This window comes from Falco peregrinus, chromosome 7 (assembly GCF_023634155.1).
Source record: "Falco peregrinus isolate bFalPer1 chromosome 7, bFalPer1.pri, whole genome shotgun sequence".
Lineage (NCBI taxonomy): Eukaryota > Metazoa > Chordata > Aves > Falconiformes > Falconidae > Falco > Falco peregrinus.
In genome coordinates, this window is record NC_073727.1 from 74,071,287 (window position 1) to 74,099,220 (window position 27,934).

The window sequence follows — 27,934 nt, forward strand, 5'->3', positions numbered from 1 at the left end:
ATAGATGGGAAGTATATACATGTATCCTACCGAACCATATTAGAGACTTAACTCTTGAGCTGCAGCAGCGGTTCTCTCCACAAACCTACTACATACAGTCACTAGCCAGTACAGCTGCTACAGAGCCCGTGCACAGTCCCAGAGCTCCCGGGAGCAGGAGCTGCCGTGCTTTAGGACCAGGACCATCTGTGCAAGCCTAAAATAGCAAGATCCCTTAAGATGCTGTACAACAAAACTGCAGCTGTTTCATTGACTCAAGCTATTTGTAGCGTGGCTGAGAATGAGCAATGAGCTCAGGTAGCAAAACAAGATGCCTTCTGCAGCTACTGCCATCACTAGAAGACCGAACCAGATCCTCTATTTTACATTGAAAAATACTGTTTTCATATTGGTCAAAGGTAACATAAGTAATTAAATAATAAAATAAAATTCACAGAAGGTTCCTATTCATGGACTTTCAAATCTCTGGTGTGATACTGAGGAGGTCTTTCAAAACGGCACGAGATCATACAAGAGTCCATCCTGGGCCAAACCGAGCACTGTAAGCTGTGCCTCACAGTAGTGGGGAATGAGTATTCATGAACAAATACAAAAACAAGACAAGCAAAAGCCTGTAAAGCCTTGGTACACTCCTCCCTTATGTGACTCAGACTTTCTACATGCTTATACGTATCTTTGCATTTAAGAGTCATATATATTTTTTCTGGGTTTTTTTTTTTCTATTCTTTTTAAACACACCTATAACTCTTGCAGCCACAGTTCACTGTGGCAATGAGTTCTTCAGGTCGTATGTGTAGTATACATACACTACATTTGTACGTATTTGTACAGATTTGGCTCTGTCCAGAATAGCTGCTGTTCCCTAAATGCCTTTTCTATGCCACATAAGATCTTCCAAGCTTCTGGCGTATGCTTTTTCTCCACTTTGCAGCTCCACACTCTTATTTGAGTTGAGGACCCAAAGAAAGAGGAGTAATAGACAAACTAAAGAGCAAAGCTGCCACTGAAGAAAAAAAAAATTCTGGGAGATTATGAAAACCTTTTGCTAGATACACATGTCCTTACAGCCTTCACCTAGCAAGACAGCATTTCTGACATCAGCTGTTTATCCTAATAAGGTAGAAGCTCTGGTTTGGTAGATGTACAGAACAGAAAATCTCAGAAATAAAAGAAATGCAGAAGTATTTTGACCTGTAACTGTTCCATTACGGGTAGCTGTTTTAAAAGGAACACAAGTTTTCCCAGCTGGAGAATTTAATATTCCAGCCCACAAGTGTACAATGTGTCTTTTTTCCCAAGGTAACCTCAGCTAGTTTTGACTACCTACCACAAAGTTTACAGTTTGAGAAACGTTACTATGACATCAGCAAAAGAAAAAAAAAAAGTTTAAAAAAAAGCCACTTCCATGTATCTTGTTAGAATATGCAGTCACTACTAATTTCAATTCAATTAAAATGTCAATATATGTAAGTGATGCTTACTATCCCTATTCCTTTTATGTATGTATTACACAAACACAGAAAAACTCTGTACTTGACATACACGAATGTGTAACAAGGAGGAAAGCTTTCACACTTGTCACGTCATGAAAAACACCAAGATTAAAGAAAAAGGGAAAAAATAAGCCAAAAAAACCATCCTTCCAAAACACCAAAACTGTGATTTTTAATTAAAAAATCAAATGCTTCCAGAAAAGCAAACGCACACTAGGAGGAAAACAATGCAACAGTATTCAGCGTGCTCGAGTTCAGAGCAGAACATCGCAAAATCAAACCCCCCAAATGAAGCAGAAAACAGGCAGCTGACTACAAAAACCAAACTAGAGAAGGAAACCCAGTGCAAGCCTCTTGGGAGAAGCTCCCCCCCAGAGCTCTGCTCTCCCCCGAAGGCAGCCCTGCTGCCCTGCCAGTGCCAGGCTGCCTTACTGACCCATGCAGCACATTCCTTCCACCAGCTTTGCACTCCAGTCCTTTTCATCTTCAGCACACTGCCTCATTCTTCCCTTCAACACTTCAGAGTTTCTTTTCTTTTCAGGAAAGGGAGAGCCGAGGAGTGACCAGGGCTTCTCCTAGCTGACAGAAAATAGCAACTCCCCTTTTTTAAAAAAACAGGAGCAAACAGCCCAGCTGCTGTCACAGCAAGCAAAACCGAAAGCCCTCTAGATTTAACTCACAATAAGTAGTAAATTAAGCATCTACATTGGTTTGTTTTGAACTTTCAGGTGCATTAATACACATTTGAGGACAAAAATTGAGCTTTTCAAACCAGGAAGTCCATTTTTTTCCTCTATCAGCAGTGAGTAGCAAGGAAAGCATGTAACCATTAACAATAGCAGCAGCGGTGCCGTTTAAGCCAAGGTAATTAAACAGGTGGGGCCACAGCTGCAGAAAGAAAACACCATCTTCCTAGATCCATAGACCATCACAGTAAACCCTCAATGGTTAATTGATCAACTTGAGCTTCTCTGCTGCTTTTACCTGTTATTGCAGACATTACCAGACATACAAACTGGAAGTCTTTTATGCTTTATGTGCCTGGAACGTGCCACAACACAATCTACCTGGTCTTAATAGCCTGACACCACCTACTCTATGAACCTACACTACACTACAGCAGCATCTAAAGAGGCTCCAGATTAGAAAGTTCGGACTTAAAAAACACTTGCCATAATTAAAGTATTTTATTGCATGTTCCTGTTGTTCCTCAATCCCTAGGAGAAATTCAGGGGCCAGATCCTTCTAACACCAATGCCCTCCCCCCCTTCTAAAAATCCCTATCGCTTGTACAGATCACAGTGTTTGCAAATTAGAAGTTTCTCTGGAACACAGGTTAGGTTTACTACCAGGATTACACCAAAGGATACACAGTGTTGATGTCTCTTCTCTCCTAGGGAGAACCACAGAACCATTTAGGTTTGAAAAGACCTTTAAGATCATCCTAACACCGCCAAAAAGTCCACCACTAAACCATGTCCCCAGGTGCCACGTCTATATGTCTTCTAAATACCTCCAGGGATGGCAACTCAACCACTTCCCTGGGCAGCCTGTTCCAATGCTTGACCATGCCTTCAGTGAAGAAATTCTTCCTCATATCCAATCTAAACCTCCCCTGGCACAGCCTGAGGCCATTTCCTCTTGTCCTATTGCTTGTCATCTGGGAGAAGAGACCAACCCCCACTTTGCTGCGATCACCCTTCAGGTAGTTGCAGAGAGCAATAAAGTCCCCCCTGAGCCTCCTTTCCTCCAGAATAAAAAGCCCCAGTTCCCTCAGCTGCTCCTCATAAGCCTTGTGCTCCAGACCCTTCACCAGCTCCATTGCCCTTCTCTGGACACGCTCCAGCACCTCAACATCTTTCCTGCAGTGAGGGGCCCAAAGCTGAACATGAGATTCAAGGTGCGGCCTCACCAGTGCCGAGTACGGGGGGATGATCACTGCCCTTGTCCTGCTGGCCACACTGTTACTGATACAAGCCAGGGTGCACTTGGCCTTCTTGGCCACCTGGGCCACTGCTGGCTGCTGTTCATCCGGCTGTTAACCAGCACCCCAGATCCCTTTTCCACCAGGCATCTTCCCAGCCGCTCCTCCCCAAGCCTGTAGCGTTGCGTAGGGTTGCGTGACCCAATGCAGAAGCGGCCGAGTGGTCCTCTCTGCCTGAAGACAACCTGAAATCATCTCTGAGCAACCACACCAGGTACCGCTGACTTGATGGAATGAAAGACAAAAAGAGCATAGGAGTACAAAACCCCAATTTTCTAGATGAGCTGCAAATTTCTGAGCATCTTTATTCATTCTAATGGTGAAAACATCAAACTTTGGAGTTCTTCCAGCTAGTGACAGACTTGACCAAAAAAACCAAAATCCTCATTTTCTTAGGCAGCTTTTTGCATTGTTAAGTTACATTTGCTTCTGTGCTGATACTTGTTTGCCTACAAAAATGGCCAGATAGGCAACGGGTTTTTCTACATTTGCCCAGTTATTTACAAAAGCTCTGATAGGTATTATTCCTTACTCATGTATAAATGCACTATTTTTTCTGTGCATATTGTTGCTATTTACAACACTTACTTACATTAAACTCAAAAAGCTGTGTTAAAAGAACATTATTACAGTTGAAAAGTGAAGCACTCAAAAGTACAGTTAAAACAGGAATGAAAACTAGCTATGGAATCTTAATACAACCTTCTTGGGAATATATATTATGATATTTAATTAAATTATCAGGGGGTGGGGTATGACACTACTGTATAGAAGGGATGCTACTCATTTAAGGAACAGTTATTCAATACTGTATTTCATTTTATTGAATGCAGAGCACCAAACGTATTCATCCATTATTTTTCAAGCTCTGAAGACAAAATTCATTTCACGATAGGTTTTTGCTCTGGTATTCCTAATACTTCTTCTACAAACTAGACCCTGGTATCTTAAACATCACACTCGGAAAGTAGAGCGTAATTAACGTATGATCTCTTGGGAAAGCATTTGTTCTGTGACAGTCACCCGGATTCCCAAAGCTATATAAAGAAACTGGGGACAATTCCAATCCTGCAGTCAGTGCTGAAACACCTTATCGAGGAGGCCTTGCTCTCTGCTCCTGCAAATTTGGCCTTTACTTCTTGCAGGCCTTCCGCGTCTGTACCAATTATTCATTCTCGCTCGTTAATTAAGAACCAGGGGATATCTAACAAAACTATCACAATGTGAAACAGTCTCCAGGCAGGTAAAATCTCAGTTCAAACAAGTCTGGTTTGGAAAGTTAAAACTACAGGATTTTCCATAGGGATGGCTTGAATAACCTTACAGACATCCATCATCTTTCATATCATTAGTGGGTGTTCTTAACCATAGCTGGGTTTAAACTACCCCTGCCCATAGGCCTTGTATATCAATTCTGACTATCTGAAACAATGACTCAATGAAAGCTACTTCTCTTATGAAGAACTGGGATTATCCTCAATTCTGTGTAGTATCCCAAATTAGATAAAGTTAGAAATTAATAAAATAATACTCTCTTATACAGTAAAGTGTACGAGTACAGAGCAATGCCATGAACTGTGTGCTAGGTGGCAAATTTCCATTAAGACATACAGCTTATAAAATTCTACACACTTTGGCAATGACTTCCGATAATAATACAATGTACCCTTCCTGCTATAAAAATATCAAGGCCAAATTAGCATCCGTGTTTCTAACAAGATGACAACTATGGTGAGGTCTTCCAGAAATCCTAAAAAAAAAAAAATCTGAAAATAATAACTTAGAGGCCTCACATGGGGATTTCTGTATATTCAACCCCACTACAGTAGTCAAGATAAACATTGAGTCTGCAAGCATTACAGTTCCAGGACCTGCTTTTGGGGGGTCAGTATTTACTGTAAGAGAAGTAGTACAGCAAAACAGGGAACTCCCAAGTTACTTTCAACAATTTCTAACTTCACAAAAACAAACAAACAAACTACACCTCTCCCACACACAAAAAAAAACAAACAAAAAACCCCAACAAACATAACACCAAGACAAAAAGCCCCATACCATACCCAGACCTCTATGAAATACTTAACAAGCCAGAACTAGAATGGCAATATACATTTAGTGTTTGTCATGAAAGATTAGCTTCCTCAGCTGAAAGATCTCTACTAAGTTCTTGCTATCATCAACCTCAAAAGCCCTGGGTAAATATGACAGTTTTCTCAGAGTAAGCTCACCTGACAAACTAGCTTTTTCTTAGGCATCTGCCTCCTCTAACAGAGCATGTTTGCTACAGATACTGCTTTATTTTTTGTATTTCAAAAGAACACTTCACGCATTTTAATATATAATGGTGCTGTCCTTACATCAGCTGTTCTTGAAGAGAAGGAAAGATCCATCAAGCTTAAAAGCAACATTTTACCACCTCTGTCATGGTTTTAATTTGATCAGCTTCCCCTTGGATTTATGAGACAAGAGATCACATAATTTCTTGTTTATGTCCTTGTTGGTCTTCACATATCAGGACAGCTTGGGGAACAGCACTACTAGCAGTTTGCAGAGGCTTGCCTTAGAGACAGCATCACATTACTTCTTTTTTTAGAAGGACTGAATGGAGGCCTTGTCAGCCAGATACAAAGTAAGAGGATAACTGGAGACAGATTCGTAAGGTACACAGTTCAGACAACACAGAGGAAGAAAGACAGTACGGACATGGAGCAAGGGAGAGATATGGTCCACACATGAGAAGGAAGAATTAAATATATATAGAGAGAGGGGTGGTGGTGGTGTACACACACAGATATATGTAGATAGATAGATACAGTTTATGAGTCTAGATCTTGAAATCTGGATAAGAGAATTCAGTATAGACATAATGATGGGGTTTCACCCCATGGAAGGCCTGTCAAAAAAAATAATCAAGAGACAGCAAGACAAACAAGGATTCCTACACAAACTACATATCCTACTATTTAAGAAATGCAAGCAAAAATGAATGCTGTTAGGCATTTGTAAGGCACAAACTCTTGAAATGCACTGCCTAATTAAGGCTCACTTCTTCAAAAAAACCAAACAAACAACTAAATCCCTCTTTCTTTCATTCAGGTGAAGTTCCTTCATTTCTTACTGCTTATTGCCATCACTTCCTCCATGACAAGCTTCAATTCCAACTGACCTGGCTCACAGATGTGGTTTCAACTACCACTGACTTGTTCCACACATACACGAAGGGGCATGAACGATGCCACCACTGCATATATACAAATGCAGCTTTTCAGACAGAAAGATAAGGCACAAAATGCTTCTTATGTGGCACTCCGATGCAGTGCCACAAGTGGAAGTTACGTTACGCAAAAAAATATCCAGCAGCAACCAGAAAAATCTACGGGAAAGTGCTCACACCCAAAATATTTGTTATTTATGTTTAAACCCTGTAAGAAAAGCTTGTATTACATGCTGGTGTTCTCATCACTTTGCAGTATTTTCAGCCACAAACCAATGAAGGGTGGAAAAATTACCACTAAATCCTCCTCCTACTTATACCAAGGCATCCGCTACCAGCTGCTGTCAGAGACGAACATTGGTGAAGCGAAACTCTGGGCTACCCCAGTGTGTCTCTCAATCAACCTACGCTTGCAAATAGAAATATTCAGCAAATGGCACCATCTGACACTTATTTTTCCAGAAAATTTATCCCACTTACTTACTGCCTCCTCAGGTGAGGTCTGTGTTGATATGGCAAGGTTCTTTTGAAAGAGTGGGTCCTCTTCTACATATTCTTATCAGGCAAGCCATTAACTCTTAGACAGCTTCATTTTATATGTCATGTCAGATCATACATGCACATAGTTATGGAAGCAATTCAAATTTACTCCTATCCTGAGCTTTACATTGTTAATCTAAATAGCAATAAAATGTGAACCCCAGTTTAAGTCTTGCCTTAATTCTTCTGGTTGCTCCAATTATTTTGTGAAGAATTTTTGTGAAGAATTAGTTTGTGAAGAAGTCTCTCCAGTTTCATTTCCTCTGAAAAACAACCAGGTTTCTTATATCAAAGGTCACATATACGGTTGGTCTGATTACAAAGATGAATCAGAGTAAAAATTTTGCCCATTTATTCTAAAGTCTGATGTCCCTTCATGCTCTACTTTTCTTAAACTGTGGACTACATACATCAAGAGCTGAACATGAACTAGAAATTGTGTGTTTTTCCTGGAACTACAATCAAATAAGACCAAACTCAGATCTCACTGAAGTTAACAGCTAACCTTTACCAAGTAAAGCCCCCATTGGCTTTTATATCATTAGAGTTCAGCCTTCATGACAGCAAAACAATAAATGTTTAGGATCTCTGACATATTTTTCAAAAATAATATTTTTATTTCTCTTTCACAAGATTGTATGGCAAATTACTTGCCAAGTCATTTCTATGGGTATGCATTTAGCTATAAAAACACGCAATTTTTTTCTGAAAGATGTTCTGTAAAGAAATGAGCAATGTAATTCATAGGCAGTATGTGAACTAAATTTAACAACAGACATAAATGCACTAAAGACTGGGAAATGCTCCATTTTATAAAAGTTGCAGGAAAACACATTCTAAAAGTGACAAAGCCTGAAAATAAACTGGGAAACTTCATTTTATTTTGCATTACATTCAGCCATCCCTTACATGGGCTTCCTAATGAAGCTGTCTTGACTGCAACAGCTGCAAACAGAACCCAAAGATATCGCCCTTTCACCTGTGTTTTACTTAATGCATGTTTGTTCACCCAACTCCACTGACCCACTTCAGCAGCTTCCCAGCCTTGTAAATGTAGTAATGAAACAATACTGCAGATTAATTCATGGAGAGAAGACTTAAAAGTATTACAGAAGTTTAAATGTTGTGATCTGGAACGATACGTATCTTTGAAACTCTGTAATTCTTCATAACTAAATACCATGATAATGTTTGACGAATATGTGTTAAGATGGATAGAACAGACCACAAAATCTGAAAATAACTGATTTGATATATTAGCAGTATACTTACAATGAAATAAAAAGGCTTGCAAAATAAAAAAGTTTGTAGTCACATGTAAGCCATTCTATTTGCTCTGCAATTGGCCCTTGTAAAAGGCTTCGCAAAATATAGTGCTATCTGAAAGACATGTTGATATCCTGCTGCAAAATGAAATGCAACATTTATACTCAGATCCCCAAACACGTAAATTGATTAGATGGGCTTATCAGGATTCAAATATAGAGTCGACAATAAAATTGTACCATTAGCTGCACAGTACCCTCCAGCTGTACATCCACCCGTTGTTCATGTATTGTTTCTTAAACAAAAGACTCAATTCTATACGCAAACAATTAAGCATAGTTTCCTGAGACCTATACAAGATGAAGATCTAGCAAAACTCCAGGAATCAATCAGGAGGACAAGACTTCTCTGGAATCCAGGAAGCTCCCCACATGATTCCTGGCCCCAAGGAAGAGCTCAGGCTCCTGCTGATGAACTCTGGACACTCTTTAACAAGCTACTTTGGGTAAGTAACTGTACTAACGCAGCTGTACATGGGAGCACGAATTCACGCTCTAGACCACAGACAGATTTTTCAGTTTATTAAGATCTGGGCTGCTGTGACTAAATCTTCCCAGTTTCCAAAGCAGCTGCTTCCCAGGTATATCAGATCATGCATGACAACACGAATTTCAGACATATTTGACTGTAACATCAACATTCATAATCCAGACTGATACAGACTAATACTTTTTGTTTCAGCAGATCTCTCCTGGTAAGAAGGTGTAATAGAATATTGTTCTCTGTTACCACCCTGTGAGACTTTTTGGTATTTTTGAAGGTCAGAGTTTAAGCCTAATTGCAGATGAAAGAGCAATCATAAAACTCCCACTTGACTTTGACAGAGCTATAACCACCTCAAAATTAAACATAAAGACCACATGCAGACAAAACCACACAAAAAAAATCTAAACTGTAAGCGTGACCAGCTCAAACCACACCTCAGCCCTACAGATGCAGGCGAACATGAAACCACAACAGGCAGTAAATAAATGCTTTGTGCCCTGAAAATATTAAAAAATTTGCTAATTGCACACCCATCTGGCTCAATAAGAAACTGCACTCATCGAATTCTCACTTGGACCTTTTTCCTGCCACTACTTTCCATCTGTGGTTGAAGTAGGTTGAAGAATTCAACTGGCTCATCCCTGAAATACATGGGGTTAAATCAGCTGCATAAAATTTCTGCAGGTTTGCCTGGCTTTACCATCCTATACAGAAGTTGCTACATAAAACTTCAACTACTGGAACAAGAACTATACTTCTGATATGATTTGCAGGAATGTAAATTAAGGATTCCCACACCTGTATGAAAGGAATACTTAAGAGTGTGTGCACATACATCAAAACCAAGAAGAACCCCAAGGGATCACTTCGTATTCATAGGATCTCGGTCAGCCAGCCCTTTGCATTATTAGTGTAGTTAACTACCTACCTCACATCTGATCAGAAATTAAACATGAAACAAGCTCAAAAAGCACTTTTCTAGTCTCTTCCTGTCCCCGTGATGAGTGCTCCAAAAAGGTCAGAAACATAAATTAGACAAGGGTCCCAGCCCCTGAAAGTTGACAACTGAAGTATTAAGCAAGAAATCAACAACAGATACAAATAGACCACAGGAGAAATACAAGGAAATAATGAAATAATAGTGGTTACCTATAAGCCTGTGCCATTTGGGGAGAAAAAAAGTCAATACAGCATTTGAATTATTTAGGCTTTTAAAAAACATCATTAATCAATTCAGATTAACTAACATCATGTAAGAAAACATTCTTGTCCTCTGTGGTGCTATAGATCTCCACGCCTTGTTCTTTTCTGACCAGAAAATCACTCCTGCATAGGTACTGCATTAGCACAAAATCCTTTGAACAAAATTCCCGAAGCTCAGTGGCCTTCTAATGTTACTTCCCTTTGTGCAGCACTCTCCCTCAAGCGCTACAGCAGGACAGATGCTTCACTATTGCAAAGAGCCCAACAAAGCAGAACTCCACAGATGGCAGTGAGCGGCACTAAAAAACTGCCAGAAAAATACTTATTTTCCAATTCAATTCTGTTTTCAGTATTATCTAATTTCTGCTTCTTATATGAGAAGACCCATGTGAAAATGTCACATCTAGCTATCAAGACACATAAAACCTGCACGTAGTCAAAAAAAAAAAAAAAACAAAACCGAACAACACAGTAGACATTACCCTGTCTGCAAGGTGTATCACAGCTGCAAGTCAAGTGCTATATCACCCATTTTTAGATTAACACCCCAATCAGAATTTAAACAAATTTTTTAAAAAAGAAAAAGTTTGGGCATGTCTTTGGGGTTTCTTGGGTGGGTTTTGGGGGGTTTCCCTTTTGGTAAGTGATCAAGGAAGTTTTGATACAAATCAGAAATGGGTTTCTACAATGTCAGATTACAGCTGAGCTGTTTTAAAATGTTGATGTGAGTTTTAACAGAAATCCCATACTGGAAAGATGTGCCTAACCAAACAGTAAAAGGTTTATGAGGCTCAATCTAGTGCAAACTCAGGTCACAGCAATAAGCAGCGCTGCACTAAGAAAATGGTCGTTATTTTCCCCAAGCCCCCAGAAGCCAGTAGAGATCTACACTGACATTGTGTATTTCTGTCCTTTGATTGATGACTCCTGCTCTGCTTTTTACCTTCTCGCATGGAGAAAAGCAGAGGGATACATTCCAAGATATCTATGGAAAGGTCCTGAGATGACCCAAGCAAGTGTTCCCCTTGCAAGCTGTTCAGCCAGCCTTTGAAGTCCTGTGCTTGCAGCAACCGTACCAACTCCAGGCTGCCGCAGAGCGTGAAAAACCGGAGGGAGAGCAGGAATGTTTCCATGTGACACACACACAGAGCCTCTAAACAGCATGGTTTACACCACCATTTCCTCAGTACAAGCTAAGACTGAAACTTTAATGCAGCATTAACATCCTCACTAGCAGAGTCATGGGAGAACTTGAAGGGGTATGGGCAGAGATCTGTGATAGCTAAATCAGTTGGGTTTGCTCTCCCTCTGATCTTTACATACTCTGATACACTTAAAGGAGATTAATTCGGTTTGCACGTGGTGTCAAGATAACTGGAACAAGAATCAGAATCACTAGGCGTTAAAAAAAAAAAAAAAAACCACAACCACCTCATCAGCTGATGTTTACACCACAGACATATATGGTGTTGCTCCTCATTCATCTCCACCAGCACACTCATCCGTTGTTCTCCTTTCAGTTTCATGAACAATAGAAGATTCTCCTCCACAACAAAGAAACATGAAAATAACTACTAGGATGTCTTCTGTGTTGTAGGAAGACAAAGGACACACACACTCTGAAACTACTATCAGACTTCCAGAGATTTAATGCCAGCTCACATTAAAAAAAAACAGTTTAGTAAAGTATTAAATATTAAAATAAAAAAGTATCCCAGCCAATTTCATTTGAAGTCTTGGCCCAAAGAACACACTTTATTTTTAAAACAAGCCTACAGTAGTTCAGAAATTTCACTGACCACTTTTCTTGATTACCACACAAAACCCCAAAGCAAATGCTTTCATTGAGTTGAACCATTTCAAGTACATTTTGTTTCACCAGGAGCATCTACAGTCATAATCCACTTCACAAAGATTTCTCAGCAAAGCATTTTTATCTTTCATGTAAAGAGAAGCCAGTTGACTGAACTGTCATGCTCAGATGTGCAAAATTATGTTTAGTAGAAAAATATGAAAATTAAAGACTGAGATGCAACTGCTTTTCAAATACACTGTTGCTATACAGAATATGGCGGTGCTAATACAGAATATACAGCTGTACAAACATCTGGAAAAGCACTGGAAAGCAATTAGAAACAGCATTGAGGGGGAGGAGGGAGGATCTCCTGGGCAGGCAGGCAGCCCCAATAATCAAGTTATCTTTCCCATCTTTTTTTTTTTTTTTTCTAGATTTCAGAGAGTCTACAGCATGCAAGCTGCAAACTTGCTAAGCATTTATCCAGCTTCTGCATCTCCCCATTTAACACAGACTTAATCACAAATATTCATGGTCTGTATCAAAATGTGTATCTGCCTTTCACTTTCACAGAGAGCTGTGAAAATTCTGTATGAACTTTGGCATGATCACAAATTTCCTGCTCTTTATGGAACAAACATCCTACCTATGCTAGTAAACCACGTAATTCCTCTATGTGGCTGCGCTGGTGCTATTAAGTTAAATCTAAGAGCTGTGAACTCAGGATACAGGGAAAGGAAAAACAGTGCTCATTTAGTCACATAAAAATTATCCTGAAATAATTATCACTCTTTCTGAAAGTGAATTTCCACATGTAAACAACCAATTAAAATGACATTTTATTCAATGACCCATTTCCTTCCCATATTCATGGCAGCATGTATTCATTAAGAAAATACGGTATCATTTGAATCATCCACAATAGTGATGCAAAAATGATTAATCAAGTCCTGAGATAGTACTAACGCTTATTGAACAACGGGTCAGTGAGACTTGGGGATGATGTTAGGGCAGGTATTTTGTTTCTTCATTAAACTTCCTAATCACCTAAACGCCCCTGCCCATCTGACCTAACTGCACCAGCCTGTTGGGATTTCACTCTGTGGTGCAGACACCAAGGCAATGCTAGAGGAGCTGAGACTCCTTTGCTCCACTGATCTCCTGGAGTTTGGGATGTCTAAACCCCCTCAATACATGCTCTGTCTTCCTTTACCTGTACTCAAAGGTCCATGGACCTCTGGTGACTTCATGTTACTAGCAGTGCCATGCTGCCCCATAGATAAGAGAAGTGCCACCATGGGTGGAGATTTTAAAGTTTCAAGGAATTGAAAAGGTCGCTTCTGAGAAATGATTGCCATGCACAAAGAGCAGCTCGTAACAACCAACACAAGAACAACAGGCAAAGGGAGTTTTGAAAATGGCGCTGTCTGAAGAACAGGAAAATTTAAGGAATGAGAAATGATATGGTAGAGAGCACCGCGAGTGGTACTGAAGATAAAGACAAGAAGCTTGTACATTTTATAGTGGAAGAAGAGGATTCCAGCATAGCAATACAGGAAGATGATGATCTTAGTGAAAACATATGTTGAAATGACCGGTTAAGCTTCACATCTGGAGTAGCATAAAGATGGATTCTATGGCAGTCGGTACGAGACTCAGACCCCTCTGGAGGACAGCTTACACTGCACGCACAGGAAGAAAGTCAGGGTGTCACAAGCACCCTGTAGTCCAATGCTACAGAGGAAGAGCCCAAGGGAAGAGCTGCATGTTTCAGCCTTGGTGACCGTTAAGTGCTCTCAACGGCAACAAAAGAAAAAAGAGGAGGTAGTTGGGTGATGGAGAAAAGGGGACCTTGAGGAAGTTTGTGGATCAGCATGACAGGGACTTTAATTTTGGTCGTATCTCACCCAAGGGGGTGGCAAGGCAAATAAGAGATAAAGAGATGGGACAAAACATAGCTGAATCAGCTTCACTACAGCATCAGGTGAAATCACAAGGATGGATCAGACTGCCTGGAAATACAAAATGGGAGGTAAGACCACCAAAGGGCCATGACAATCTCAAAAGAGTAAGGAAAAGGAGGATGAGGAGGACTCCCTTCAAGGAAAAGCCACCGAAACAACTAAAGAGAGACCTAAACAGCAAGGGAGGAAGGGGAGTGCAGTTAGTTGCTTCAGAGTAGTCACAGAGATCAAAGGTGAAAAAGGGTTTAAAAAAAAGCAAAGTGAATACAAAGCTCTCAACATGCTAAAACATTCCCTGGCATTAAATAAAACAGTCACATGTAAAATCTCAGCTGAACGCTGGATTTTATGTATGTAACATTTACCATATTAAATTCTTTAAACAAAAAGCGAACGTGTGGGAACACATTGTGCAACTATTCTTATTTTCTTGATTTAAAGATGAAAGGATTGCAAGCTCTAAAAATTATAACCAAACTAGGTGTATCATGAGCATCAACAAAAAGAATCCAACTACCACAAGGACGTTGGTGTACTGGAGCTCTAAAGATTTGGATCAAGAACCTACACATACTTTGTCCGTATTATGCCTCTTTCTATATAGTTTTCAGAAATTCCTTCTCTCATCTATATACTTTTTACAGTATAACCACTTTTTGAGCTGCGTCATCAACAACATCCTTCCCACAAGTCTAGAAAACCAGCAGCATCCCCCAGCAACTGAGCAAAAACGTAGTCTGTTACAAAGTCTGTTGAAACAAAACAAGCCAATGCAATATATGCATAAATCTCAGCCCCACCAGTTAGTGGCAAACACATCTTTACCTCAGAGATTTCAAAATTTTCTCCTCTCCAAGTAATTATTTGCAAAGAGGAAGTTATTAAAGTAACCATATTTATGATGTACCTGAAAGAGAAAGGTAGAGAGCTCTGTAACCTGAGGTAACCTACTTAACATAGGAACTATCACTGAAGAAAGATATGAAGTACATTTAAAATAAAGTTTCTGCATAACAACTGCAAAGCTTTACTGGTTTTATGAAAGATCCAGAGAATCTTGAACCAAGAGCATAATCAAAAATGATTAGCAAAATGTACATTTGTATACTTAAGAGATATCACTTTACATGCGGTCATAACCTTACTGCCTTAAACCATCCCCTCGTGTGTGACCATATGAGTCTGCAAAAAGTACCAGGCTGATACCCTGCATTCTGAAATCTCATAAGGGAATTCTCAAACTCATTTGAAACACTGTGAAGTAATATACCTAAAACCTTCTTCAAAATTACATTAATATCACTGGTTTTAATCGACCCCCAACTCCAACAGGCATAGTAAAAAATCCAAGATTTTTCCCTCCTAAGACTATTCCTTAATACCTCTGCTGTGGCCAATTTAAAGTATTAAAATGACAGGAGCACAATCCATCTGACCTACCTGCCAAAGTCTACAGTATGGATGCATCCAACTAAAGGAATCACAACAGCATTTCTTTGTAAGCAATGGAGAAAAATGAGTTCTTTCAGGGCTGTCTTTTCTCTGCTAATGACAAAAAAGACCCACGCCGCTAACTCGTATTAAGGTATCTCCATCTGTTCTCAAGAACCCAACCACAAACCCAAAGAATACAACTACTGAACTGAAAGTTAGTCTGGAAGAAAAACACTTAAATCACTTAAATTTAAAAATTTTGGGGTTTACAATTTACACAACATTTTAAATCCATTTCATATCCTTACTTACTGTTAGTCTTAAATGATTAAGTCATTTGAATATTTTCCGTAAAAGGCAAAGTCAAAAATCAAGTTTTGTTCTTAGGCATGTGTGCAGATACTACATTTTTTCCACAGCAAATAAGTTTCAGTTACCTGAAATGCTTGCACCCAACAAGCTGGGCATCCATGAAGCCAGAGTTTGAACAGGCTTCCAGCATCCTTCAGATCTGGAAACTTGGAAGTATACAAAAGGCTTGTGTATCTTGTCAAGAGTAAAAGTGTGATGTAAAGTTATGACAAATTCCAGTATAAACCATACTGATATCTAATGCAAGCTTGCCTGCCAAAATCATTGTACCAAAGAATCCCAAAAGGTCATCCTTTTGGATTTAGCTGCCTAGCCAGAAGCATAAAAGATTTCACACCAATTGTAACACCAAATGAGTACACTTGTACAATACCTTTCCTCTGGAAGCGACGGTACTCATTTATGAGCTCCACCTCCCCTTACCCTTAAGTAATTAAGCCTTTTGAGCTTTTCATCCCCAAAGGCTTCAAATGATTTCTGTAGCCAGATTTTCAGTTACAGGCTAACTCATGTTTTAAAAGCCATACTCTATATATTCTCAACTCAGCAAAACATAAATTATTCACTAAAATCTGGACAGCCAATTTCTGTTCTCACAGGACTAAAAATACGCATATGCTGACTTCAGTGGTAGCTGATTTTCTTCAGTCCTGTAATTCAAATTTTTATTAGCTTCATTCAATCTCATGGGAGGAAAACTGAAAACAATATGGTAGAACACCGAGAATCATGATTTTCTCTTGGAGCTCTGAAATATATAGTAATGCACTTCAAGCTTACAAACAAAAGTTTCTTTGTAGGTAGAGAGAAATCACAGGAAACATAACTAGAACACAAATCATTCAGAAAACTCCAAGTCCTCGGAAGAACACTAGGTCAGAAGATAGGATAATCTGAAACTCGATTACAAAAATCACCAACCTAGCCACTGCAATGACTTCATTCCATGTTTGCCTGGCTCCCTCTAAATCTTTAAAGATCTATACTTAATAGGAGATCTGTGCTATAAGAGGAGATGAAATACAACCTTAAGGAGCCTAATACACTCTGAGACAGGGAACACAAGCACAACAGAGACAGGATGGCAGCAGGGGACAGGCTGAGTGACATGCCACCTGCCTGTCCCAGGCAGAGGGATTGATTACCAGCACTGGGCTTGCCAGACCAAAATTTGCCTCACCATCCAAGTTAGGATGTATTTTTAGTCCTTGCAAATATTACCGACTATAAACGGAATTTGTTCTAATAGCTTTTTATTATTATTGGAATATAAAATTAACAGCACTTCTATACACAGAGATTTAACATCCTAAAAGCAGCAATCTTATGCTAAGAATGATCACGAAACCTCATGAACCTTGGTAGCCCATGAGCTGAAGAACTTGCACACTGACACATGCCAGTCAAGGACCAGATCAAGGAGGGTCCCTGGCACACGAGGTTGTGTGACAGAACTGATGAAAGGAAACCAGGTGACAGGAGTGACCACAGAGGAGCAAAGGGGCTCCCATAAGAACCCACAGCAGGAATCATGCAAAAGGAAACCAAACCAAGGGTTCAGCTACAGAAGAGATCTGTCTTCTCACTTACGCTGTTGTTATCCAAATAGGAAGGAAACGGAGACCTAAGACAGCTGGATGGACAAAGTCACCCACTGCAGCAGAGGCAGACCCGCCCCCTTGAAACATGAGCAAACTTTAGTGACAGTTAACCAGCAGGCCTGGTTTAGCTCTGTTCTCTTGTATGTTACCACAGTATTTATGGACAAATCAAAGTCTTGCCTTATATATGCAGCGACACATATAAGAAACATGACAAACAAACAGTTTGTTAGGCTAAAATGGCTCTTTTGCAGCTTACAGCCATGGCCAGGGCCAATCCAGCCGAAGGGGATATGAAAGGGTGCACAGGGCAGGTTTTGGCACCCAGTCACATAGGGTGCACAGTGCTCACATGCTGAGCATGTTCAACCGTTTTATTACCAACTACCTCACGAAAAGCAAGCTCAGGTGCCACCTAACAGTCCCTATAAATCTCCCAGTTCTTTGAAGGAAGGAGGGTTGGCTTTTTTGGGTGGGTGGGTGGGGTTTTTTAAGCTAAGAGCCCAAGGCTTGGCTTGTAAGTCTCAAATAGTTACTGCCTGAGATAAAAGGATCAAATGAATTACTGTCTGAAATTACTGTAATGAAATAGGATACAGTCTGCCCAGTCACAAGATGCTGACAAGATATTAAGTACTTGATTTTACAGTACTGCAGTAGCAGCGTGGCTACAACCCGGGGTGGAGAGAAATTTATTTTCAGTTGAGTGGGATTTTGTTAACAACTGGCTTGTTCTACACATCAGGTGTGTTCTACACTCACTGCAGCAAATTCAGCCTCATGAAATTTGTATTCTTTCATGTAACGTGCAGCTACAGTGATATAATAGACCTGATTAAATGATCCCCTAGAAAAATCAGCAAGCTTTTCTGCTAATAAAAATGAAATATGAATGTAACATATTTCGCAAAGATGCTCCATGAACCACATACAGGTATGATCCAGCAAAGCCCCAAGACAGCGATCTTTGGGAAATGTCCCTGTGCCAGAATGGGCTATGTATTTCTTACCCCAAGATTACCACGAGGAATATCAATTCTTTTGAGTCTCATGCAAGAATACCGGATCTGCAGTTATACAGACCATAAACCTGAAGCAGGAGGTAAATGGGGCAGATGCTACAGCAGTGGTCCATGACTTACAAACCAGTGAGCAGGACAAGATCTTTCAAGCAACAGTGAAGGACACTTGTACAAGAAGAGATCTTTGAAACACTACACTTTTATGACTAAAAGTGTAAAAATTACTGAATATTAACAATCAAAAGGTAAAAGAATGCAAAAGCTGTATAACAGGCAGGCCTGGCACCGCTATCTTTGTAAATACAAACTTTTTACAGGTTAATGGCTTACTGAGGTTGTACACCATCACAAAAATGTTAATAAATACTGTATTTTTACATTACAAAGCTTAAAGGCAGGATCAGAGCCCAGTCTCCCAGGCACATCAGTATTTTCTTGAGCCAATTACGTAGTTCTGAGTATTTCCTCCAAAATCCCTGAGGGACACACAATGCTGCCACTGAAGGAGAGGAAAACCTGAGTTTTGCAATGCATTATTTAGAATGGTAGTCACAGCAGAAATTCTAGCTTCTGTGGCAATATAATTTATTTTGGAACAATTTTGTTAAGATTGGCTCTGACAATGTTCCTAGGGAGGTTAAAAAGAAAAAACTGAAACCAAGTCTGTCTAATTCTTCAGGTCTTCGCTGGACTGACAGAATCAAACCAGCAGGACTCTGGATGTGTTTACACGCATAAATCTGTCCATGAGTTTCAAGGATACCTTTTTTTTTTTTTTTTTTTTTTTTAAAATCAATCACACAGCCTACCACAGAGACATTCCTCGTTTTCAAGCTGTGACAGATCTTGTCTCCCCAAATGCTACCCAGAACAGCTGCACAAAGCTTACTGGCTAATAAAGGGCAAGGATGTCACCCTACATTAAGAGCTCCAGTTACAACACAACAATAGCAATTGTTAAAATACTCAATCTAGGCAGCTTGTTGGGTGACAGTTATATAAACCTAGGTTTCCAGATTTATGGTAAATAGAATGGAAAACTCAACCATAGGAGGAAAAAAAAAAAAATCACTTATTTAGGGAAAAGAAATACATGAATGTTTGCAATGTTAAAAATAACATAGATGAATCATGGTTACCAGCAGTAAACAGAAGCTCATGCCCTGTTTAAGGTAGCTAGCTTAGACATCTTCAGAAAGAAAATTATAAATATACAAACACACCCCCATTCAAAATAAATCCCCTTGAAAATAAAAAAAAAAAAATCCTCTGAAACTTATATCTGAAATAAAGCAATGGTAAATGAAAAGCAGTAACATACCCACTTAGACGTACATATTTAGTAAAATGCCAGTACAACTAAGTACCAGCTGTGGCCACATTAAATGTTCTTAAAGTATCTTATCAATACACTGGAAAATCTCTTAACTTGTATTGAACACAGCTAAACAAATAGGTAGTTAAAACTAAGTATTTGTAACAACAGTAATAACAAAGACACCAGTTATTCACATACTTCGCTACAGACAGGGTGCCCTCCTCCGTGCCTGTAGGCATCAGACAAGCAGTTTGTTACGTACTCTGGTGGTGAATTTGGCCTCATCTGCCCCAGTAGTTGACTGGGCCCAGTGTCCAAACTAGAGTATGAACTGTATTTCACTTTTCTGTCTTCACACAACTAAATGGGTTGAGAGAAAGTTAGGAGACAAAAGACAGGAAAAGGATAGCATTTTACTGTATTTCTTTGTTAGCTTGTTTATACTGTGGTAGTCACCAACTGTCTTCCATTGCCTTCCTTCAAAAAACGCAAGACCAGACAGCTATTGCAAACACCCCTTTTTTTTTTTTCTTCTGTTTTTTTATCTTGAGGCAATACTTCCGCAAGAACTGGTCTAAACGAAAGCCCCCGCAGAGAAAAGGTTAAAGGAAGTAAATGAAAATAATCTTACAGCTCCATTTGTACTTCTTGTACCACCTAATCCATCAGCAATGAATACAGAAAGCAAAGCAAGATGAAGCAACACAATGTCTGCCCAAGAGCATATATATTTATAAAATTATGTATAATATACTTTTATTTATATACAACATAGACTTAATATAAATTTAGTAATTATATAAGAAAAATAAAATTCCAGGTTGTTTTGTTATGCGATGGGATCATAGAAGAAAAATGTAATTCCAGGATTAAACAGCAAAGCCCCTTCTCCAGAAAGTTTTCCCAAGGAACCTCTCCCTCTAATACTAATTCTAACATGGAGTTTTATCATCCTAGTAACTATGCTGCAAGACCCATAAACAGAAAACAATTCAACTGGTTTTGGATGGAATTGAGAAAGCAAGCTGCAGCTCAGTCATGCCCTGTCCTCATTCATTCAGAAAGCATCTACAAGATCCATGCTTCCTAGGAGTCACGTACAGCTCCTCTGAAGTAGCTCCTAGCATATGTGTTGATTTCCATGATGTTCCTGGGAGCTTTGCTCTTAACTTTTTTAAATTTGCAGTTTCAGAAATGCTACCTTTTTTTTTTTTTTTTAGTGATGTGCCTTATTCTCACAGACACAGAATAAACTGAAAAGAGAGAGCACACTGTCTCTGAAGCAGTCAAGAAACAAGACAAATTAAAAAAGCTATTTTTTAAACTAATGTCACCTAAATCGATGACCACCATCACCTTACGTTACTCCAGTTTAAACTAAATGGACAAACAAACTAGACTACAGTGGATTAAGAACAATGGATATAAACCATTCTTCTGGAGGCAGCCCCCTCCACCTAAGGAATCCTGTAACTGCATGTATAGACAAGCCCCTTAAATCCCACAGTTAAATTTTAATGAGTGCTATTAACACCTAGTTAGTGTGTTTTAAAGGCCAACTCATGTACTATTCTGGCCAGATCTAACCATAAGGATTTCCTGAAATTCCTATCTTGGATTTGCGACTTTAATACTATCAATTCCTATTCCAAATCAGAATGCTTGATTTGCAAACATACAGTCTTTTAGCAAGGACTTTCAACTTAAAACTGAGGGGGGGGGGGGGGGGAATATTTAAACTATTCTAATAAGAGACTAGGGCCTGCTCTTTCCAGCACTTGTCTGATGAAGCAAAGGATGACAATAAAAAAAGGCCTTTATCTTCTACAGAGAAAAGCCACAAAAGGAGGATGACATACATTCTACAATTTCAATGTATCTTTGGACAGAAAACCTGTGCAAACCAAGTATTACTGGGCTCAGCTTCCAGTGTGTATTCTCCAAAGCCATTTCTCCACCTACTACTGCAACTGTTCTCATTCCTCTTGGGCAACTAACTGGGCTTTTGTGGCTCTCCTTCCTTCTTCCCCCCATCTCTTCCTCCTAAATGTCCTATTCTTGGTCTCCTGCTCCTCTCCACCCCACTGAGTCTTCCCCCTTTCAGTTTTTTGCCAGTCAATCTCCATTCCTTCTTTGCGTTTCCATCCTTTTGATGCCCCTACCCCTGTGCTCCTTCATCTTCCTCTCATTCCTGTACTAAACTCTCCACTCACTGCACTCCTCACCTAAGCAGGATGCGCCCCTTTTCCAAAGGAATCAATACACCAGGGACAACCTTGCTAATGCAAGGTAACCGAGATGCTCAGCAGCTAAATGTTACAGCTCCACCTATAAAACACATTTAACCACATGTCCTAGAGGCTGTGTGAAAATAGCCTTGCTGTGCCAAAGCCAACAGAGAAGCTCTCAAAGACAGATGGCATATCTCCACCCTAAGTTTCAGAGCCATGAAGTTGTAACTGTTAGCGTAATCCTCTAATTAATTTTTAATTAGTTGCAGCACAAAGCTCTTTTTTTCCCCCCCCTCATTTTGAAAGCCAGTGTTCTCCCCATTTTTTACAAATGGTTTGCGTGTTTACAGTAGTTTAACTTCATCTCTTAATTTTAGTTCACTGCAACAGAACACTGTCTGGCTGCACTGATGCCATTATTACAGATTACGGCAGCAGTGTTTACTACTAGTAAACAAACAGATTTGTTCTTTGCCACAACAGCCTAACTAGTTTAACTTACAATCAGTCAAGTCACTCAAACTCTCCCAATCCAGCTCTCCTCCTTACAGCACTTGGACAATGCAATTTTCTTTACCTTTCTTAACAGCTTTTGTTCTGTAAGTGCACTTGTAAACACAAGTTATGTTCTCTTGCACTTTTCCAGCCAGAAAAATAGCCTGCATTAAGGGAAGGCTTCCGCCACTGCTCCCTCTGGTTCTCACCAGCAGAGAATTAATTAGCACCGTACTGATAGATGGTGTCTGCAGCACAGCTCAGCCAGCAGGTGGTCTGCCAAGTCCCATCTCCAGCACAAGACAGAAGAGAGTAACGGCCCTGCTTGGGGTCCAGAAGTGATGGGGAAGAACAAACTACCCAAGACAGAGTGAAAGCTTCAAGTGAACTTCTCTCACTGCTGCTGGAAGGCAAACCATGCGTGGCAGAAGAAAGTAAAACAAATGGAAACCTGTTCTGGTTGAAGTAGTCAGAGGAGAAATTACTTTATCTTGGTGCCAGGAAGGTGCATGAGAAAGGACAGGGACCGTTCCATCGATCACATCCATCTTCAGCAAGAGGGGATCTAAGTGACTACTGCAGCATTTCTGTGTTTGTCTTTGGCTGTCAACGCTGCAGCTGAACCGTTTGCCAAAGAAAAGAAGTTTGGGAGAGAAGGTCCTGTTGTTCGGTTTTATGGTTGCGTTTGGGTTTTTTTTTTCTTCAACTTTTTTCACATCGGGGCACAGCTGGACCCAGCAGCAACTGGAGTGCTGGGGGCATAAGGGGCTCCCCACAGAGCGGTGGCAGGGCAGGGCCTGGCAGCAGCCCCGGGGAGGGGGGGGGGGGGGGGGCGCACACTGGGGCAGCCCCAGCCATCATGGGCTGGAATAAGGGCTTGTGTGTGGGTCCGGCTTAGCAGGGACCGTCAGGGCTGGCTGTGCTCTTGGGGCCCAGTTGTTTGCACCAGTAAGCTGCAGGTGAAAGCTTGAACCACATGCACCTATCATTTCACCTAAATGTTATATGCATGTCATATAACCTCTTTTAAGATACATTCTAAAGTTCCAAATGAAACATGTAATAGCATTCCACATGGTGTGTATATTAGTTTGTGTATTAATGCAAGCTATTTGTCTTTTGCAATGACTAGTCCCTGTGATAAACAATATCTATCAACAAAGCTTACAGAAAACAGACCATTTGGATGTCAAAATGTACAGAAATGGTTAAGTTACAGTTAAAATTTTACAATGTTCTACTTTTGTTTCCATTAAAGAAAAATGTCTTGGTTCAAGAACTAGATTTTCCCAAGTGTGATTTACAGCCTGCCAAATCTTCTTAGTTCTCTTTTTAAATTGTCTTTCTATCCCCTTACATTCCCATGCACTTAGTTTCCCTCATACAGGACACAGGTGCATCCTCATCTCCCACCTAACCAAGTGACACTGTAATACAAACATTTAAACCACAACAATGGGTGTGCCTTGCATCCACACAACTCTTTGGCAAAGTTAAATCACCACTGAAATTGAGAGACTCGCATCACTATTCAACAGAAGTAAAACAACAACAAACCAGGCCAAAAGGGATGAAAAGGAATGGACTATCACATTCCAGACACAATGAACTCTTCCTAACGTTTTTGTGTGAGAGCATGGGAAAAGATTCATACATTTTTCTAAACTATTTTCGCCTTCAATAAGGTCAGCTCCTGCATCAGCACAAGCTCAGACTCTCTGTATCATACATTCAGCACTGTGTGAGGAACATACTAAAAAGTCAGCTGTGTTCTTCCTCTTCTGTGGCAGGTCCCAGCAATAATTTCACATGATGCATGCAACTCATGTATGTAGACTGAAATGAAGCCATGCTGTTGCCATAATTTTTTGAACTGTTCTCCTGACTTGCTTAGCACTAAATGATTTGCCCAACACAGAGGGAAAAAACTTTATGGGTCATCACACTCAATGCATCACTCAGGGAATGGTCTCAGATACGTAGTAGAAGATTTGAATGTACATATCCTTGTAAAACACTAGAGATTTAAAAGCACAACAGAAATCTGTTCTGTTCTGGGTGGGAGCTCGCAATTCAGCCAGCTGAGGTTTAACGATGATGTTACTTCAGGGTAGGTTTAGAACTGATTGTAGCCACAGTCGGTTGAGCTGGTCAGAATGAGCTTAGGAGTCCGACAGCATCCTCTGCTATTCTAGCAAGCGAACCATAAGACTTCTCCTTTTCAAGTGAAAAAATAAACCCATGACTTTTAATTTCCTTTCATTTGAGAGTTTCATCTCTTAATCTCTTACCAATCATCTGTTGGAGGTCCTTTTCATACTTCTATTTTACATTGAATGCCTAAAGAAAAAGGCATTGAGTCTATCCTACAGTGCAAGCTATAAAACCTCACATATCCTGTTATTCAAAGCATCTGCATACTAAAAGTCCTCATTTCCTCATGTAATTAAAGATTAATAATAAAAATAAGAATAAATTAACTGTTCCTCCTTTTCCAACACTGCCACTTCTAGTAATTTGTTACAAAAGGGAAATAAAATCATTTTGGTCCTAAAGTTATTGAAACAATACCTGGCACTGCAAGTACCCTTGGCCTTACCTGTGACCATCAATACACACGCACTCTGCCAAGCCCTCCGTGTTCACCCAGCCTCAAGTTTAGATTGTCCTATTATACAAATACCCCACAGATACCTGGGCAATCCCTCTTGTTGCCATTTAAACTCAACAGCTTTCAGCTTTTGATTTTTCTTGAATCTTTAGGATTCATATTACCAAAATGTTCTGTTACCATCCAAGCCAAAGTCTTACCATTTGTAATATAAACTGGGATGCTGAAGAAATCATATAAAATCAGAAATGCAAGCTTTTGCAAGAGCACCCAGTGTTGTAAGGCACAAAATAAGTTTACCAGTGACAGTACTTTATTCTGTTTTAGAGGAAGACATAATAAAGAAAACCCAGTGAATTCTGATCCCAAGGGATGAAACAAGCAAGTGTCATTTACCATATTTGTGCAACAAATGCAAGAAAGGTAAGACACTAATGACTCAAATCTATACTACGGTTCATCAATTTTACTCCGGAATAACTCCTTAAACTTCAGTGACATGACAGTTACCCAAATGTGCTGCACCACTGTGAAGCATAAGCATTTAGTTACTTGACTAAATACTGAACAATTCAAATCATCTCAATTAATACGAATACAAACAATTAAATCCCTGTATACTTCTACCTTCTTAAAAACTTACTGTCCAAACAAAAGATCCTACGATCAAAGAGAAACACTTCCATTAACCTCAGTGACATCGAGACTGGGGCTTCACTATACTACCTACAAAAATACTGCTGCTTGGGAGCTGGCTGTGATTTCAATTATAACAACAGCTGTGCAACTACCAAGACTGAACTGCCCAGAGGCAAACCCCCACTCCCAAGGCCATGGTATGAGAAGCATCCTAAAAGGCTTTGGCATTTTCATAAAGGCCACCAAACCCAAAGATAGGGGCCTAATGAAACAGAGGGAGTGACCCAGAGGGATAACATGAGAGTCCAAATTCCCAGCATCTGACTTCAGTTGCATAAAACTCCTCGGAAAACAGAAAGGTTTAGCTATGGCTTTCAGTTATAACCACTGGAACAGGCAGATGGTGACAAGCAGTATGCTTCAGAACAGGAGTCAAATATCAAGTGAAAAATAATAGCATCAATTTTTAGTGGTGCCCTTTTGAAGGAGCTAAGAAGAGGAGTGATGACTAAGACAATAAAAAGCTGTGACAAGTAGAAATCCACCATGAACTTCAATACTATATTTAAATTACGTTTATATGTCAGTGGAGTACTACAGACTGTAGTTAGAGTTTTGAGTCTTTCAGCTTTCACTTCTGTGACATATAGATTTGTTATCTCAGGAAACAAATGACAAGGAGGCAGCCAAAATGTTCTGTGATGAAGTTTTCCCTGCACACGTATGCACCTCCAGTGGCACTCATAGGAGCTCTGCGCTTCAAAAATGAGACCTAGCAGAGAGACATCTTCCAACAGCAGTAATTTTCAGGAGTTCCTCTCCTTCCTTCTATTACATTTTTTGTGAATTATTTTTCACACTGTGTGATTCCAAAGGTGCATTTTTCCACAAAAGCAGACCATTATCTGCTTTTCATTTTCAGACAAACTGGTATTTGTCTGAATAACCAGCTACACAGTTTTCATACACATTTATCACAATGAAACACCAGTCGTGAAAATGAAAACAATCTCCATCACCACTGCTCTTTCAGGGAGCAAATGCTTTTCTCCATTACAGGAAAAAAGGGTTCAGAATTACAATAGGGAACCACTGAGACCCCTTGATAGCAAGTTGGCTAGCTGTATCATACATCCAAGCTTAAAGGCAGATTATTATAAGACGCACGCAAGAGAAGAGGCTTGGGAATGTACTGCTTAATTGTTGCTCAATTGCTACCAAAAAAATATCCTGTTAGGCAAAATGGAGTCATCTCAGTTCAATAAAGGAGCACAGAAGACATCAGCAAGAGGATATAAGCTACAGAGTTGCCCATCCTCTTAATTATAGAAAGTTTGGATGCTTCACATATCTCAACAACATAAATAAGTAATCTAATTATATAGTCACCTACTTCAGATCAACTGGTAGTTCAAAGGAGTCTACCTTTTCAGATTAGCAGACAGGGAGCAGGCAAGATCTGACGTGGCTAATCTTGACTGATGTCACATTATTACCAAATCTACACCTGTACATTCTTGCACATAAAAGAGGCAACAGCTGTATAGAATTAATAAATGTAGGGGAGTCATGTCTGGAATCTACTATAGCAGCCAAGAAGGAAACGGGATTTCAAAGCAATCTTGGAGGTTTTCATCGTCAATATTTTTAAGCCTCTCATTTGAGTATTTAAAAATTGGCTGCCAAAGCAAGCAAGATTGATTCAACAGTTTGATAAAAAACAGCCAAATAGCTACACTTCAACGTACATTTGTGTATCAACATAATGCTTAAATCTTAGAAAAGAAGCCCTAAAATACTTTTGGAAAAAATTACAACTCTGTTCACCCGAATAAATTCACTTTCTCCTTTACCAATCTCCACACTGTTCATCTATTAAATGTGTCAAACAACCAAACACTGATTAACAGAAAAGTCTTCCTCAAGTCTTACTATGAGGGCAACTGCCAATGCAGTGTTACTTCAGTAGGGAATGACTTTGTGAAGAAAAAAACCAACAACACTATTTAAACTTCTTTTTTTAAAAAAAATCCTTGAAACCATTAACTATTATTACCTAATAACGTGTTATTCTACTCACTGTCTCTCATTTTCTAGAAACAAGATCCAAAATCAACGCTCAACAACTTTAATGTAGAAAGCTGGGAGGCAGGGTTAGTATTATTAGAATCTTCTAAGTTTTAATCCAGTGGAAACCTGGCATTGA

General features: G+C 39.7%; 1 protein-coding gene across 1 annotated transcript in view; it reads right to left on the minus strand.

Moving 5' to 3' along the window:
- Positions 1-27,934, minus strand: part of LOC101923360 (dystonin) — a 303,205-nt gene that overhangs the window by 209,410 nt on the left and 65,861 nt on the right.